At 47.1% G+C, this 14,296-nt stretch overlaps 1 protein-coding gene across 6 annotated transcripts in view; it reads left to right on the plus strand.

Moving 5' to 3' along the window:
- The first annotated feature begins 4,050 nt into the window (after positions 1-4,050).
- Positions 4,051-14,296, plus strand: part of RREB1 (ras responsive element binding protein 1) — a 144,553-nt gene continuing 134,307 nt past the window's right edge. For 3 of the 6 annotated variants that reach the window (XR_010112377.1, XM_034961403.3, XM_034961406.3), the window contains exon 1: positions 5,034-5,151. The gene's annotated coding sequence lies outside the window, so the exon portion shown is untranslated. Of the gene's footprint in view, positions 4,860-5,033; positions 5,156-5,447; positions 5,794-14,296 lie in introns of those variants that run through there. The other 3 variants (XM_063605137.1, XM_034961402.3, XM_003819171.6) reach the window with 3 other exon arrangements.

Consider the following 14,296-nt stretch of genomic DNA (forward strand, 5'->3'; position numbering starts at 1 on the left):
ACCTGTAATCCCAGCTACTTAGGAGGCTGAGGCAGGAGAATTGCTTGAACCCGGGAGGCAAAGGTTGCAGTGAGCTGATATTGCACCACTGCACTCTAGCCTGGGCAACAGAGTGAGACTATGTCTCAAAAAAATAAAAAGAAAAAAAAAGAAGTGATCTCTTTGCTCTGAACTCCTGGATTTTGTATGTATTTAATTTTTTTATTATATGTTAGATTATGTCTCAAAAAAAGTGATCTCTTTGCTCTGAACTGAATTTGGTATGTATTTAATGTTTTTTATTATATGTTTTATGTTATATTATATATTAATTAATATATATTATATGTTAATTAATATATAATATATTATATATTATATTATATATAATATAATATATAATATATTATATATAATATATTATATATTAATTAACATATAATATATATTAATTAATATATTATATATTAATATATAATATAACATAAAATATATAATATATTATATATAATATATTATATTATATATTATTTTATTTCATGATTACATCATGAGGATGCAGAGATCAGATTGCAAGCTCTTTTAAGGCACAGATTATAAATTACCCATTTTTGTATCAGTTCTCCACTACAGAACCCAGCACAATTCCATATATGTCTATACAGCTCAGCTTTATTGGGATATAACTCACATACCATACAATTCACCCATTTAAAATGTACAATTCAATGGATTTTTAGTATATTTAGAGTTCTGTACCCTAACCACAATCAATTTTAAAACACTTTAATTTTAATTAATTTTAATTTTTTTGAGACAGGGTCTCACTCTGTCGCTGAGTCTGGAATGCAGTGGCACAAGCATAGCTCACTGCACCCTTGATCTACCAAGCTCAAGTGATTTTCCAGCCTCAGACTCCCAAGTAGCTGGGACTATAAGCATATGCCACCATGTCTGGCTAAGTTTTTAATTTTTTTTTATTTTTCCTTGAGATGGTGTTGTGTTCTGTCGCCAGGCTGGAGTGCAGTGGTGTGATCCTGGCTCACTGCTATCTCCGCCTCTGCCTCTTGGGTTCAAGGGATTCCCCTGCCTCATCCTCCCCAGTAGCTGGGACTACAGGCACACACCACTACGCCCAACTAATTTTTTTTTTGTATTTTAGTAGAGACGAGGTTTCACCATGTTGGCCAGGATGTTTTTTTTTTTTTCTTTTTTAGACAGAGTCTCGCGGGAGTGCAATGGCGCGATCTCAGCTCGCTGCAACCTCCACCTCCTGGGTTCAAGCGATTCTTCTGCCTCAGGCTCCCAAGTAGCTGGGATTACAGGCACCCGCCACCATGCCCAGCTAATTTTTTGTATTTTTAGTAGAGACAGGGTTTCACCATGTTGGCCAGGCTGGTCTCAAATCCCTGGCCTCAAGCGATCCTCTGCGCTGACTTCCCAAAGTGCTGGGATTACAGGCAGGAGCCACCTTGCCTGGTCTACACTGTTGTTGCTGTTGTTTTGTGAATGGGAAGCAAGATACTTCTTATACGGCAGAGTGAGAGGGAGTGAGAGAGTGGGAGACAGGGAGGGGGAAGGGGAGAGGTGGAAAGAGGAGGGAGGAGGTGGGGAGAGGGGTAGTCTGGCCTACTACATTTTTAGCATCCCAAAAAGAAACCCCACACATTAGCAGTCAATCCCTACTTCTCCCTAGTCCTCAGTTCTAGGCAACCATTAATCTACTTTCCATCTCTATCAATTTGCCTATTCTGGACATTTCATATAAACGGAATCATCCATTATTTGTCCTGTTGGGTCTGACTTCTTTCATTTAGCATAATGTTTTCAAGATTCATCCATGTTGTATCGTGCATCAGTACTTCATTCCTTTTGATGGCTGAATAACAGTCTATGTATGGCTATATCACATTTTGTTTATCCATCCACCAACTGATGAATATTTGAGTTGTTTCCACTTTTTGGCTATTGTGAATAGTGCTGCTATGAATATTTGAGTACAAGTTTTTATGTGGACATATGTTTTCATTTCTTGTTTATGTACCTAAGAGCGGAATTGCTGGGTCATATGGCAACTCTGTGTTTAACATTTCGAGGAACTGCCAAGCTATTTTTCAAAGTGGCTGCATCATTGTACATTCTCAACAGCAATGTATGAAGGTTTCAATTTCTCCATACTCTCTTCAACACTTATTGTCTGTTTTTTTATTATAAACATCCTAGTGGGTGTGAAGTGGCATCTCATCATGGTTTAGATAGCATGACTCCTGAACAGGTGGTTTGACTGCCAAGTTTATTAATTAGCTAGAAATGAGAAACACAGGGCCCAGCATCATGATACTCCAATTTTGAAAATATAACATGTAATAGGCTGGGCACAATGGCTTACACCTGTAATCCCAGCAATTTGGGAGGCCAAGGTGGGAGAATCACTTGAGCCCTAGAGCCTGAGACCAGCCTGGGCAACATAGCAAGACCTCCTCTCTACTAAAACTTTTAAAATTAACTAGATGTGGTGACATGCACTGTAGTCCCACCTACTTGGGAGGCTAAAGGTGGAGGATCACTTGAGACCAGGAATTCAAAGCTGCAGTGAGTTGTGATCCCACCACTGAACTCCAGCCCGGGCAACAGAGTGATGCTCTGTCTCAAAAAAAAAAAAAAAAAAAAAAAAAAATTAAAAAAAGTTGTAGTAAAACTGTTTTCAATCTTTTTTGTTGCCAGTATTTTCTAGATGGCATTATACAGGTGGCAATTTGTCATGAAAATTCATATAGCATTGGAGACTTGCTAAATTATGCATAAAATTCCAATTTTGATATTTTTCCTATTCAAAACTTATCCCCGAATGGGGAGACCAGGAAAGGCTAGCTCCTGAATCAGAGACAAAGTGAGTAAATAAAGTAGCATTCCCCACAGGGCCCTTCCTCTGCCCTCATTGGAACACATTACAACTTAGAAACACAAGACACCTATTCTATGATGGCAATGTGAACTATTATTCCTGTCTAGAGACCTGCCCATCTCCTCCACGACTGGCCTGTCTTCAAAAAAGCATTTGATAATACATTTGGGGGCGGCGGGGTTGGGGGAGGCTCAGAAAAATGCAACCGCTAAAATTTCTCTGGATGGAGTTTTCTTCAGTAAACAGTAGAGCCTGGGAAACATAACAGGTTCCGAAAACTTAATTTTGATGACTGAAAGTCAGAGAAACAGCCAGCTGAATCAGCTCCTTCTTGGGCAGTGGTTTAGCCTACTTATCTCATATCAGACCTAATGGTCCAGCTGCTTTTCCTTGGTTCTAAAGAGTTCTATTCTGGCCAGGACCCATCCCGAGACAGACACTTCTGTCTGCAGCCCTGAAAACTAGAGGTCAATGGAAGGGCTCAAATTAAAGGACCACAGTTGGGCTGACAACTCTCCATGGTGTTCAAGCCTTCTCAGAGGAGCTGGTGTGGTGGAGCCAGGGTCAAAGGTCATAGTAAATAGAAAGTAGCCAGCTTTCTGCCTGCATAACATCATCTTGCCTAACCAGACTCAAACGCTTAATTCTACTGTAGTATTCTTTGGACACTCTTCTTTAGAACTACGGGGGCGGGGGGGGCGTGTTTATTTTCAACAACCACAATCATCCTTATCTTTCTGAAGATGTTTCCAAAGGCTGAGAACAGACCCCTTTCAGAACCTCGGTAGGAGAAGTATTAACAGTTGGAAACATGTCAGCTGCTTTATGGAGGAAGCACAGCCCAGGCCTGGTTTCTCTGGGCTCCGTGATAACTTGGGGCAAGGCAGCCAGTGCGAAGCGTGGTGGCAGGAGCTGGAGAGATGGAGAGCGGCTCGGAGGAGGGCCCCTGCTTTTCAGAGTTGAAACAGGAGCCCTCTGAGAGAAAGAGATACTGCGTGTGGCTTCTCTGAAGCCTTGGAGGGCGACGTGGATGACACAGCATCAGCCATTCCATCGCGGGGTGGGGACACAGTGGCGGCAGGAACCGTCCTCAGCCCCTGGCGGCCACGACAGTTCCCCGCTGAAGCATCCTTTGTGGGGTGGGGGTAAGGGAGGGGGACCAAAGTCGGGGCGGAGTTGAGTTTGTTAGACGGCGAGCACACTCAGGGCGGCAGCCCGAGTAAGAAGGATGGCCCCGGGAGAGAAACCGCTCGAAGCTAGGGGCGGGGTGAAGCGCCTGCTCCTTAATCTCCTGCCCCATCATCCACTCGCCCCACCTGGATGCAGAGCGAGGACCGCGTGGAAAGGAAACGGCGCGGGCGGGGCTCCCCCTCGCAGATGCCTCGGAGACCCAGAGGGGCGGCGTCAGGCCAGGGCTCCGAGCCCTACGCCCCCCATCCCCCCAACTCCAGCGCCTCCGAGGTGCCCCTCTCGCAATTCCGAGGCATCACCGTGTCTCCCCCGCCTCCGTTAAAATAGTGAAACTGCGGAGTGAAGTGATGGAAAGCCGGGGGCGGGGAGTCGCCGGGGGCGGGGAGTCGCCCGCGGCGAGGGGCTGCAGGGGAGGGGGCGCGGTGGCCGAATAAGGTGGCCGGCGAGCAACGGGACGATTGGGATCGCACTCAGTCGCGGCCTCCCGGACCCTTCCCCTCGGGCAGCCCGGCCCTCCCATGGCCCGGGGCGCCTTGGGAGGGCGTAGGGCAAACCTGGGGCTGCGGTGGGGGGTGGGGAGGGGACTCCACCTCCATCCATCCCGGGATGGCAACTGCGGTCACCCTGCTAAAGTCGGGGCGGGGGCGGCGGTGGGGACAGGCGGGTACCGCGGTCCTCCCCCTCACCCCCCCCAGTCCGAGCGCCGCCGCCGCCGCCGCGGCCGCTCAGTAACACGTCCCCAGGAGACTCGCAGGAGCAACACGTGATGTGTCTACTTATCAGGGTGAGAGGGGGAGAGCGAGACTCCGAGCGTGCGGGCGAGGAAGCTGGGCGGGGGGCCGAGACGGGGGCCGGGACGACGGCTGGGGCGCCGGGGTCGCCAGCTCCTCGCCCACCTCCCTCCCTGTGGGAGAAGAGGAGGAGGGGAAGTGACTGCGGAGTTGATGAACTTTGCACATCCAGAAACGCCATTTTGATTCCTTTTCCGGAACAAGTTTGCATCTCTCCTCGGTCTCTCCCTGAAGCCCACCGGTCCCCAACGCATCATGCCTGGGAGCCAAGCGTCCTGCCCGGCCGTAAGTACGTGCCCCGGATTCCGACTCGCGGTACTCCGGCGGCAGCGAGAAGTCTGGGGCACAGCCGGAGCGACCTTTTAAAGAACTTTGGGGATGGGGAGGGTGAAGTCTGCAGAGCGCGTTGTACTTTTGAAACTCGGTGTGTCCCGGAGCCGGGGACCCGCACGCCCCACTCCGCGCAGCGTGCGCTCGGGCCGGCGGGGCGGCCAGGGATGAGCGGGGCAGCCCTCTCCCCTCGGGCTGCGCGCCGGGCCGTTCCTCCTCCTCCTCCTCCTCCTCCCCTTCCTCCGCTCTTTTCCCTTTCCCGAGCTGCCGGCTCTGCCAACCAGCTCCCAGCGCGAGCCGCCGCAGCGCCCCGCCAGCAGGACCTGATGCGCATCCATATTAGCCGTCCGAGCGCAGGAATCCGGCCCGACCCGCGCCGCCGAGTTTATTTTTAACCAGCACCGCCGGGACTCGGATGGTGCGCGCACCGCCGGCCAGAAACATCTTCCCAGCGCTGCTCTCCATCTTCCGCCCTCTCTCCCTCGACATCCTCCCCCCCATGTGGGAGGGGAAACTTTTCTCCTACATACTTTCGAGTCCCTCTCGGGCCGGGAAGCGCGGAGATGACGGCGCCCGCCCTCCCGCCGCCGCCGTAAGGTATCCGGGGGTGCCTGCCCGGGGTGCTCGCGCGGGGGTGCCTGCTCGGGGCTGCTCGGTGGGAGCATCCGCCGCGCCCTGCTCTGCGGACTTTGATCCTCCCGGGCGGACGGCGCCGGCCGGGAGGGGGCCGCGGGCAGCCCCGCGCCCTCGCGGGTTCCCGGCTGGCGGTCGTGGTCACGCCGACCACCGCCCCGGGGGGCCAGGGGAGGAGGGGACCGGGCCCTAGCCGTGCGGGCACGTATTGTTCCCTCGCCCTTCCGTTGGCGGGGTGAGTGTTTTCGTGGGAGCCCTCGGTGTGGAGCTAGCCTGCCTCGCGGGCGGGGGGGGGGTGGGGGGCTCGGCGCCGTCACGAGCACAGGAAGGAGGCCGGGAGCATCCGAGGCGGGGCCGGCCGCCGGGGCCCGCTCCGCCGCCCAGCTGTGGAGCGCGCTCGGAAACTTTTGTCCGCCGCCCGCTGGACCAGTTTTTCACGAGTTCTAGGGCTTCCCTTCCTCCTCCCATCCCGGCCCCCGGCGTCTAGCTGGGTGGGGGGAGGGGGCCTGTTGCTGCCCCCCCGCCCCCAACTTCCCGCACAAGCCTTGGGCCGGGCCCCCCGCGCCCCCTCCCCGCTCGCGGTCTCTTAGGAAACTGCGACCTTAATGGTTGCTAAGGAGCAGGGGAGGTCCTTCCCGTCGCCGACCCCCTCCCTGGGAAGCGGCGTGTTTTCTGGACCGGGCCAAGGGCGCGTCGAGGATGTGACCTGCTCCGCGGCCGCGCGTGAGTGCGGGGCGCGTCGGCCGAGCCCACCGATGGGTGAGGCCACCTTTCTCTCCGGGCGGGGCGGGGAGCTGGGGGACGCGGGGACCCCACGGGGTGCGGGCCCGGGCCGCTTGACAGGCGCCGCGTGCAGCTCGCGCCCCTCGGCCGCAGTGCATCCGTGATGGGTTATAAAAGAGGAGGAAAGTATTTCTCCTTGCTCAGCAGATTTGCCCTCCCTCGCTCCTTACTGGTTAGGAGATAGAACGTGAGCCCAGATCCGGACGAGCAGTTCACATTCCATTACGAAATTCTACACGGCTTCAGAGCCAGCAGCAGCACACATTCGGGGCACTTTGGAGGGGTTTTCTTCGTTTGAGGATGCTCCTGCTGCTGCTGCTTGTGATGGTGGTGGATGTGGAGAGAGACAAAAGGGTGAATAAAAAAATATAACGTTTTGGTATGTTGAAAAACCTGTCCGGGGGTTTTCATTAGTAGAAAATTGAACCCTCTTAGAGTTTAGATTTAAGCTTAGCTCTTTAAAAGCCAGTGGAAATAAAGTTTGCCTGTTGAATGGTGTTGCTGGAAATAGCGAGGAATTTCTGTCTTAAGAAGACTTGAAATGATTTCTGCAAAGGCAGAGTTGCTAGTGCATCTCCATTATTTTTGATATTTTTTTCCCCTTTATATATGTAGTGGACCCTGCATGTGTGCGAGTTGATTCTGAAATAAGTTTAATTGAAGTGGAAGGTGGGGAAAAGAGAACTGCCAAGAAAAGAATGTGGTTTAGTTTTGTTTTTTCACACCCATGAAAATCATCCTCTAGATTTGGTGCTTTTTCAAGTAGGCAGGTATAGTTTCTAAGACATATTTCAACCCGGAAGTCTGAGTTAGATAGAGGCCAAAGTGTTGGCTAAAACCTCTTTGAAAAACAAACGTTGAGTTTTGTGCTATCTTCAAGAGTCCACAGAACTTCTGAAGGAATGGGTTCGAGCTACTCTACAAGTAATTTATACAAAGACGGATCACTAATTTTAGGGGTGGTGTGTGTGTGTGTATGTGTTTACCTCTGCCCTTTGGAGGGAGCCTTCTGGGTACCCGCTGATGGGTCCTGCTTTGATGTGCTTTGAGCTTTGGTTACACTGATGAATTAAACATTTGAATGGCTTTAATCAAGTTTTAAATGTGTTAAAAAAAATACCTTTCCTCCATTTTTACAAAAGAAAAGGAGAGAAGAACTCTTTGATTTAGTTATTTGCTTAGCTTGTGCTCCATTTTAGGTTAATGAACTTGCATTGTCTTTGTCTTAAAAATACTGCTAAACTGGTTGCATTTTAGAATGTCTTGTTTTTAAAGAGGATTTGCTGGATGTGTAATACTCTTAAGAAATGCTGCCGATGCTTACCGTTTTGTGGAATATCATTCTCTGGGTTTTTCTAGATACTGCTTTATTTCTCATCAGAAAATCAGACTCTAAGCCCTTATGGCAGACAAGTATTTGTTATGTGATGGGGAACATGCGTCTTATTGAGCTGGTACAGGTGGTGCATCCATTCCTAACTAGTTACATCATCCAACAAGCGACCTTTTGACTGAAGGGTCTTTTAAATTTCTTCAGGCAGACTCCCAAGGCCTTATTTGTATCCAACACAGGTACAGCGTGTTGAAGGAAGAAAATAAACCTACACATATTAGTCCAGCATCTGATCAACAGCAGTTTGTTGGTTACCTGCTGTGTGCCAGGCACTGTACAGTGTAGCTGCCATAGGTCGTTTTTGCTCTTCAATTTTGAACTGTTGCGTTATTCCACTTCTGAGGTCAGTTAGGAAGTCTTTGCTTGCTATCTTATGCTTGCTTGCTAACATCATTTATCACCTTCAGCTAAGGAAATGTCCTAGTTAATGAAGTTTTAAAATGCTACCCTTTTAGGATTTTGCTCGGCATAATTAATATAAATTTAACTCCTATAAGAATTGGTTAAATATATTCTTTGGAAACAGAAGTGAATTCTTTTGATGTTTCTATTCATTATCCTTCTGAAAAGTAGGTGGTGCTTAGAAGGTCATAGGATAAGGGTTGCTAAGCAGCTAAACAGAAGGATGCTAAAATTAACCGAAGCATTTTTGAAAGGGAGTCATTCCCTGTTTTACATTATTTACTAGGTTTAGTTAATTTCTGAATCTTCTATGTCCTTTGACCTGGGAAGGTAGGATGTTAAAGTTTGTTTTGGTTTTGTTATTATATTTAAATAATCTCTTTCTTTTGTAAGTGTCTTTAGTTGAAGTTCAGTACTCTATGACCAGCCTTGTGGTGTCAGATGGCAGCTTGTCTGGTGGACTTCTTGACTATTACCAGTGTGTTCAGGTTGAACCTTCCTGAGGATTTGTGTGTATAGTACCCTCTTATTTCTAGTATTAATAACTGATTCCTTGGTTTGTTTTGGAAATTCTGCATCATCCATAAAGTTATGTCTTTTATTCCACATCAAACAGGTTTGTATTCAAAGATAGAAATGCAATTTAGTATCAATAGAAAGTATGCGATGTAGTCTGTCCTGATAAGGGGACAATAGCTTTCTTTCCCCCTTTACTGAGATTACCATTCCCTTAGATTAGGTTTTGATAGGGCTTCTCCTCCATTTCATTCCACCTCCCTAGTGCAGTTTATTCCGCCCAGTTCATAGCTATCTTTTTAAAAATAATTATATTAGGTTCAGAGTATCTTTGGAAGGACTGGCCAAATGTCAGAAAACAAAAACAGGTGTGATGTACATTACATTTCTGCCAAAAGTATGTTCAAGTATCTTGAAGTTTTTCATTGAGATAAAATGGTTGAAATCTAATTGAAGCCATGATGAGTAACTGTCATCTCTTGGTTGAATGGTAAGCCTGTTGTAAGCCAAAAGTTTCCCTGCTTCAAGGTTAATTTCTGTACATCTGACCTATTGAACAGGCAGTGTTGAGTCATATTTTTTGTGTCCAAATATAATTAAGAAATTGATAAATGTATTTTCTTTCTGTTTCTTTTCTCTCTTTCTTTCCTGATTTAGACAGTGATTTTTGAGTAGAAGTAGCCATGGCACTTTTCAAAGAGCAAGGGTCAGACAGTGATTTCCACACGGGGGTGAGGGTTGCAGGGACCTCCCCTTATATCAAAGGTAAAAGGTACACCGTATGAAACCCAGAGGGAGGCATACGGTGTGCTCTCTGAAATGCATCACTTATTTTTCATTTCCCCCACTCCCATAGAAGGCAGAATACAGAAAAGAAAACTACTGTTGTTTTCATTACTACAGATGTAAAAGAATGAGGAAGGTGGAGAGGGGTTTTTCCTTTTTTGTTAGCAGTCCTGTCGGCAGTGTCATCGACTGTGCTCCGCTCAATTTCTCTTGTCACGTTCTCTGGTGTTCGGCGTGGTCTGAACTGCAGCCGAGTGTAGCTGGGGATTGCACTCTGCCGTTGGCAGTGGCGGGTTGGGGTGAAGCGGATGGGGAGGAGGAGACTGGGAGCGATCGGTGCATCTTATTTCTGGTGGGACTTCAAGGGTACTGAAGTTAGACAGTCTGCCCATCAGTAAAGGTGGCTGACTGTGAATAGGTGCTTCAGACAAAAGCAGTGGGAGAGGGTGGAGACTGTTTGTTCAGTGTGATTCAAGCAAGTAATGCTAAGAGAATTCGAAAACCTCTGTAAAGTCCCGGGACTGGGTACTGACTGCTCCTGCAGGGATTCACCTGAGGGCTTGCAGACATCATGAGGGTGGGTGGAGAAAGAGAATGAAAACCCCCACAGGCATTGTCAGACAGCCAGACTGAAGAGAAAACGTCTCAGTGGGGGTAATTAGATAAAGCTTTTAAATGCTCTATTTGTTTTTCTCTAGTTTGCTTGGTATTTCATCTCTTTCCCCCTTTTCAGAGACTATGGGATAGGATTGTTATGAAAGTGTCTGATACTTCTGGTGGTTTAATCACTTTAAAATTTTTCTTTTTCATTCAGATATACCTTCTAGGACTTAGTTAATTTCACCCTGCTTTTGTGGAGGCCTTTAGCAAAGATTCCAAGTTTATGCTTAGAGGAACACTATGGGAGTTGGGTGGGTATGTTGACCCATTTTACAGCTGCGCCGTGGTCCACCCAGGGGCTGATAATAAATCAAACTTGGAACCCAGAACTCCTAACTCCAGCCTAGCCCTGTAGAACAGCTGCTTTTTAGAGTCAGTTTGACCTCAAGAGGACTTAGCAGCATTAAATATATACTGCCTATTTATCTCCATGTGTATGGTGTGTGGTTTTTAAAGAAGACCAGATCCTTTTCAAAATAAACCGAATTGAGTTTGAAGGTATAAGGAAATTTTAAAAAGCACTTTTGCTCTTGGTAGCATTTCTGTTGATGAACTGTGATGATATGTATCTTTTTAGTAGCCTTTCTACCTCATGAGATTGTTGTAAGGATAAAGTAGATGTTCCAGAAAGTCAAAAGCTATAAACGGAAGAAAGTGGTGTATTTTGAGCTCAGGAAGCTTTGCGGGTATCCATTCTGGATTTCCTTTCCAGAATTTTGCACACCTCCATTACCTTAGTCAAATTTTGCCTAGGAGTTTATGTTCAGATTGGGGAAATGCAGCACTTTGTTTTTGTTTTTAGTGCTGGGAGACTAACAGGACTAGCAAATTCTTCTTAATGTGGTTCACTTAGGTGAGGCAGAGTCTTGCTGTCCGCCCAGGATGGAGTGCAGTGGCACAATCTTGCCTGTCTGCAACCTCCACCTCCAGGGTTCAAGCGATTCTCCTGCCTCAGTCTCCTGAGCAGGTGGGACTACAGGCACACACCACCACGCCCAGCTAATTTTTGTATTTTTAGCAGTAACAGGGTTTCACCATGTTGATCAGGCTGAGGGATGAGTTTTAAGGAAAAAGCTGATGACAAGCTTGGGGCTTACTCTTTGAAGAAGTGGTTCTCAGCCTGGTGGGTTTGCCCCCAGGGGACTTTTGGCACTGTCTGGAGACATTTTTAAGTGTTTCTGGTGGGGGGTGGGCGGCAGCGGGGAGCTGCTACGGGCCTTTAGTGCGTAGACCCCAAAGATGCTGCTCCACATCTTAGAGTGCACAGAACGACCCCCATACGTCAGCAGAGCTGAGGTTGAGAAAGCCTGCTTGAAAGGTACGGTAGTCGTGGCCTGGGTCTCATCTACAAGTCCACTGGGTGCGCTGCCTGTATTGCATGCGATATATTTAGAAATCTGAAATTCCATAAAGCAAGTAAGCTCTTATTTGCCTCTGAGGTACCATGGTTGGCAAGTTCGAAGTTTCACAGAAAATTTGGGGTTGAGGAAAATGTTAAGTGGCATTAAATATATTTGAAAACCCCGTAGTAAATGAAAATTCTAGAAGTCATCTACTTCTAAAACAAACTAGATTCATTGGCTTTGTGAAGCTGTTCTGGTCGATGGCTCAGCTTTCCCAGTCACCTCTTCAGTTATTTGGGAAACTTGCTCTGGTGCTGTCATCTGCAGCCTCCTTCATGTTCTAAGTTATGTGGAGTATACCTTTTTTTTTTTAAGTGTTTGAACTAGCCCTTACTTGCTTAACAGTTAATGTTTTTGCATTCGTAGTCTCCCTTATTTTATTTTCTCAAGTTTTTGCAAAATTCTTACATAACCGTCTGCCGTTTTTATAGGGCAGTGTTTCTGAGCCGGGTCCTCTGTCCATACATCTCCTCTTGAGAGGGTGGATGGCCGCCAGCTGCTGTGGTTGGGAGGGATAGGGAGGGAGTAAGGGGATGCAGGGTAGGAGGCGGTGATTATTTTTATGTTAAGGGACCCCAGGCCTCAGACCAGAAATGTCTAATATAGTGACAGGAGTGATCTTTTAGCCAGCAAGTGTTAACTGATCTGACCCTTGGCCTTCCCCCCCACCCCCCAGCCTATCACACAGACAGGAGGTAAGGAAACCATAGAGGGGAGAAGAAAACAGGGAGACAGAGATCGAATTCCAGAAAAGGAAGGGCTGCCAGTGGTAGGCAGAGTCACCCCTAGAGTGGCCTGGGCTCCCACTTTATAGACATGTGCAATACTTGAAGATAGCTCTTTTTACATCTAAACCAGCGGTTATTCAGTGTCCCATTGGTGTCAGTCGCACTGATGGTGCTCAGGGCCATTGCTCTGCAGCCATCTTTGCAGTCCCATACCTGGTAACGAGTCCTGTTCCTGCAGAACGCACTCTGCGTTCTGGTGCTTTTCTGTCTTCTCCTCTAACCTATAAACTGCCAACTCCCAACTCTATATCTCCATTTACAACTTCTCCCAAGCTTGAACCTTTTGTCACCCTGATCACCCTGCAAGTACCTTACCCTGCAGGTACTTGTAAAAATGAAAGTCCTCTCCCTTCCTTCTGGAAGGTGATCACCATCCACCCAGCCTTCTAGGCCAGGAGTCTTACTGCCGTCCTGACGTATGGTCTGTCCTGCCCCAGTGTTCAATCAGTCACTAGGCCCTCTGCAAAACCACACTCCAGTCTGGCCCTGGCATTGGCTGTTCTATCGTTTCTGACCTAAGGCCCTCATCAAGTCACAAACGCCTCCCAAGTTAATTTCCTGCCACCAGTTTCTCCTTACTGCAGTTCATCCTCCACTCTGCTGCCAGAATCGTCAGAACTAAAGCTGTGCGTGGTGTTTGCCTGCTTAAAAACATCTCTTGGCTCTCTGTTGTCTACAGGAAGAAATCCAAACTCCCTAACTTGGCATACAAGGAACTTCGTCTGCTTCCAAGCTGAATTTCTAGTCTCAGCTCTTGTCACTCTCTTCTACCCCACTGCCACACTGAATTGATTCTTACTGCCTCCTGTTGCCTGGATTGTTCTTTCTGTTGCATCCCCATCCCCTTCCTTCAGCAATAAAAATTTTGTACTCTTTTTTTCAAGACCCAGCTTAAATACTGCCTCTTCTATGGAGAATTAGCTCTTCTGTTGTGAATAACTTTTACCCCCATCTGTCAAGTCTTGTCTGTTGTAATTTATCTCTTAACATGTTTCTCTCACTTCAAGAATATTTTCCCATCTCCTGCACCTAGAACGATTGCATAGTTGGTGCTCACTCACCACTGTGTGTTGATTTCTGATACAAAAATGAGAGTTTCTGAAGATTTTGGAGAATAGCCACATGTAATTTGGAAGCTAAGGCCTAAATAGTGCTACAAATTCAATGAAGGAAATAGACATGAACTAACGATTTCAGCATACCCATCATGCAGAAGGTGGTGCTAGGTGGGAAAGAATTAAGTTCTTTGGTGGGAAAGAATTTTGAATTACAGAAATTCTAAAATAAAAGTTGGCTCAGCTTAATGTAAAAGTGAAAAAAACTCCTTGTTAATGCCTGGTTGCGCTAAAAGCTGTCACACTGGGGCCTTTACTAATTATAACCATTTTTCATGGCTCTTGATTTGAAGTTTACATTAAATAGGAGAGATGGGCACACAGATCAAAGACCAAAATCATTTCAGAGCTCCAATGTGTGGGCCCATTTTCTCTGCTTAGTTAGAGTTTTGTTTCATTAGTGGTATGAGTTAATAGGAGTGTTGGTCTGTGTATAATTTAGCTTCTCTTTTTTCCATTACTCGTAGGATTCAAAACAGAATACCAAGCCAGAAATCTACAGGGTATAAATCTTGCTTTATGTGTTTGTATGTGTCTGTGTATGTGCAGTATACACGTGGTAATAGTTGATTTTAGATCATATTTATAAAAAGAATCATTTTCACTGTTTTAAGGGAGCTC

This window comes from Pan paniscus, chromosome 5 (genome assembly GCF_029289425.2).
Source record: "Pan paniscus chromosome 5, NHGRI_mPanPan1-v2.0_pri, whole genome shotgun sequence".
NCBI classification, from domain to species: Eukaryota; Metazoa; Chordata; class Mammalia; order Primates; family Hominidae; genus Pan; species Pan paniscus.